The following is a 4,237-nucleotide window of genomic DNA, read 5'->3' as shown; positions in this document are numbered from 1 at the left end:
GGTGGTGGAAGGGCCGTGGGCAAGGGGTCAGGATATCTTATGGTATGGCTCAATCCTTTCGCAGATGGATACAATAATCTATTCAGACAGCGTACCTCTTCAAAATTGACAGAGTTGATTCCTTCGATACGACCTACTTATAACTAGTAATGCACCAACTTATGTAAAAACAATCAAATTTGTGGTTGTCAAGCCAACAGCCCTCTAATAACTCTCAGCGGTTTGTCCTGTATGGTATAGTAGTCTTGGCGTATAAAGGACGGTGGAGACATAGATGAAGAACACAGACAAAATCGTTCCCGTCTTCCTCTCAAGATACGTAGCCTGTGATTAGGCTGTTCGAGTCCGATCAAACGGGTAGCAAGCCTCATAATACTCTTAACAGAGCTTTCAAGTTCGCTAAGCGCTCGAAAGAATTTGAACCTTCGTCAACAGCAATGTCATCAAAGAATATTTGAAAGAGCAATAATTTTAGCGATATTCCTTTAACGTTATCTTTTTCGACATACTAACAGAACTTTGTTTGAATATGAGTTTAACTCCCCTTTCAACATAGCAAGCTCAGTTAATAAACCAGGACCTTTAATGTTACGTCCATCGCCAATGAGAGCGAGTCGAGTGGGTAATGTGAACAACCTGAAATGTGTATAAGAATTGAAATGAATAAATATCTGCTTGACTGTTTGTTTGTTTATTTGTTTGTTTGTTTGTTTGTTTGTTTGTTTGTTTGTTTGTTTGTTTGTTTGAGTAATGAGAAGCTCGTCGACACAATAACAGTCAAATATTGCAGGCAGATGTCGACATATAGACCGAAACTACAGGTGAAAAAAGAAGTAGGACCTATAACCTACAACCAGTGACGCCCTCTAACCACCCACATAAATAACTGCATTGTACTGTGCGCTGTAAAAGAGATGGTTGAATAATGAATAAACAACCGACCACATCTAAATATATATATATATGGTATGGCGTCTTCAATCACATAGAAAGGTATCCTACCTTAAAGGGTTTTTCGTTTTTTACTTTAAAGGGAGCACACCATCTTTGAGCTGCAGGGAGTAATATCCATGAATCTTACTCCATCCATCCACGGATTTTCTTTTCTAACTCGGACTTTTCCCTCTTCTTTTTATTTGTTTAGCTTACAAAAATAGCAAGCGTCAGGCCCTGATAGACGTCAGCGTTTTGCAGGGACGCCGTTCAAAGGGAGAGAAGCAGAACGGAAACGAAGTCAAATTTATACTGGTGTGGACGAGTCACATTGTCAGTGTGGCTTCAACGCCAACATATGTGTAGACCGCCGAGTGGAGACAAACTGCGACAATCTGGATGATTGCCCCAATGCTGTGCTACCATACACACTTGAGTTTGACAAAATTTAATCTGTCGGTGTTGCGTTGGAGGTGTTATGTTTTCAAGGTGGGAGACGCCATTAGCGAAGTGAGGCTGAACACAAACGCAACACCTGAGTATTGTGTAGACTGAAAATTAAATGTTAAATATTTCAGGATTTTTTTAAAAGTCTAGACTTTCGACTTTTACGTATCTGTACAATGACCTATATCTTTTTCTTTTACTTTTTCCTGTCGTCTTCTTCCACAAGGTGTCGATGGGAGATGCAATTGTCGGACATGGGCCGGGTGTGTTGCCGTCTGGATCGTTATGTTATTCCTTTGGGGGGGTCTTTTTTCACTCCGTCGTTCCATCTTTTTTTTTTTTTTTTTTTTGGGGGGGGGCCTTCCTTTTGCCTTTTGTCTTGAAGTCGTCGAACCGCATGTTGTTTGTTGTAGAGGCTTGCTATGGTGGACCAGTCTCATTAGATGTCCAAACCATCCCATTTCTTGTCTCTCGGTTTATTCCATGCTTGATTTGACACCTACTTGATGTCTGATTTCTTACACAATATGCAGAGCTTATAACGTGTTGTAAACCTACGACATACTGTGAATTGACAGGCTCAGTTACAGATCAGGATTTGAAAAATTCGAGTTTTGTCATGCATTGAATGATTGATTGATTGATTGATTGATTGATTAATTGATTGGTTTGTTGGTTGGTTGGTCGGTTGGTTGGTTGGTTGGTTGGTTGGTCGGTTGGTTGGTTGGTTGGTTGGTTGGTTGGTTGGTTAGTTGGGTTTGTTTCTGTTTTGAATTCTCTTTTTTTTCGGGGGGAGGGGTTCTTTTATTTTCCATCGGAATGTTGATACAGGCCGGTTTGGCGTTGTCGGACCGGGTCGAAGTATTGACGCCGCCTAGGTAATCTTACGCATTGTGTCGATGGATAATAGCGTGAAATATCTTAAATGTACGGCACATAACATATTATGTATTATACAATTATTAATCATGCATCTGTTTGGTAGCCTTTCTTCAGAGGTACTCTATATACCCCGCCGAGTCTTCTTTATGGGGAAAAAGATCTACGTATGTCTACCGAGACGTTATACTTAAACAGAATTAACTACTATCGATCACTGCGGTTTAGTGGATGTATTCTTCGTCTTGACAGTAACTGGAATGTGATTGAGTCGCATTCCTACATGGGAGAGATAGGTCCATTGTATATAGTATCTTTGTCTTCCTGTGGTGACATAGTATCCACAGAGACAGGTGCAGAGGGGCTGGAACTACCCCTCTCGATAATATTTAATATGGCCTAATTTGTCTCGATGGGGGGCATAATACACGGGCGCTCATTATAATACATTCGGTTTCAGTTTGCGTAACAAAGTAAAAGAAAACCGGACCATCCAGGAGATCCAAGACGCCTAGTAGAACAGCGTGGCTCGTCACACACCCGTCTTTCTCTTTTCTCATCAGCTGAGTGCTTGGTTCAACATCGAAGGACAACATATTTAACGTCTTGACGACATATTTGATTTTCGCGCGCTTTCATTCGTCAAACCAGAGCTCGCCCAGGTGTGGAGACGCAGACGAGTAAATAGCAGAGTGTCTTCAGGCGATGACCCTATCCGTTGCAGCGCGTGAAACATTCCAGATAATGTCACAAATTTCGTTTTCAATTGGCCCTTGTATTGAAAGACAGATAAAAAAAAATATTGAACGTAGTGTTAACTGTTAAAGGAGGGGAAAACCTCTCTTTAGTTTAGACTTGTGTCAATATCCTCCCTGAATAGGCCATGAAACCAAGACACCCCCCCCCCCCAAAATCCCCGCCAAGAGAAAAAAATCCACACTTCCCAGAGTGTGAAATGCGCAAAGGAAAAAAAGAAAAAGCATGCTTTCAACTGCGAGGAGCATTTCAATTACCTGACAACTTAACAGATTTCTATACTGCAGAACAAGAAACTGCTGAGGTCTTTTTCTGAATAGAATTGTGCTTTAAGGAATGTACACATTGAAAAATCGTTTGATTTTCTCTATTAGTTCCTCGTTCTTATTTTGGCTAGCATTGTGCGGAGTGGTATTTTTATATTTGGCAATAATTATTATTTATCCTTTTATGCTTTCACAAATTTGACACGAAGAGACTCAGAGTTCGGTGGCCAAACAAGATTTAAAATTACGTGCTTCTGAGGACGCATTCGAAACACAATAGGTATACTCTGGGTAACCGTAGTGGAGCACACTACAAGCCAACATACTGGCGTCTCTGGTGTAGCGGTCGGGCGCTTCGCATCATACGCACAGGGCCCTAGTTCGAATCTTGCGAGGCAAAAATCGTTAACTCTCTGCTGGGACGTTGTGTCGCTTTTGGCTTGAGTTGGCCCTGACAAGGAAAGTCGAGCTCCACCTCCCTGATTACCTTATATATGAATTGGGACGGTTGGGGAGCAATAATAATTGCCATTATTATAGCAGTAAAGCGCATATCGCACGCTTTAAAGCATGGATATGTGCTTTATACTTGATATGGATATGTGCTCTATAATTGTTCATCGTGTTTTCTTTTTATAAACACCAACATCTTTATTTTTTATAAAACTAAATCCAAAGTAACATTAAAGAGTGCAGTAGAAACAAATGAAATAGTTGCTTGCTGCCTTTCCTAGCGGAGAGATCGGTTATTTCACATCATGCTTCGCAGGTGGCGTCAGATGTGTGCACTGCCAACGTCACAATTGTTTCGTTCTTCATTTAGCCTCAAACTTGGTATTTTGGGTTTGACTTTTCCGCCTTTTTGTGCTCGAAGTATTTACTTTTAATTACTTCGTTTCTGCAGTCGTTTCGCAAGTTTTTTTTGCGTAGGATGGCGCTCTCTCTCTCTCTCTCTC

Source organism: Aplysia californica, unplaced genomic scaffold (genome assembly GCF_000002075.1).
Source record: "Aplysia californica isolate F4 #8 unplaced genomic scaffold, AplCal3.0 scaffold00149, whole genome shotgun sequence".
Classification (NCBI taxonomy): domain Eukaryota; kingdom Metazoa; phylum Mollusca; class Gastropoda; order Aplysiida; family Aplysiidae; genus Aplysia; species Aplysia californica.
This window is presented reverse-complemented; position numbering follows the sequence as displayed.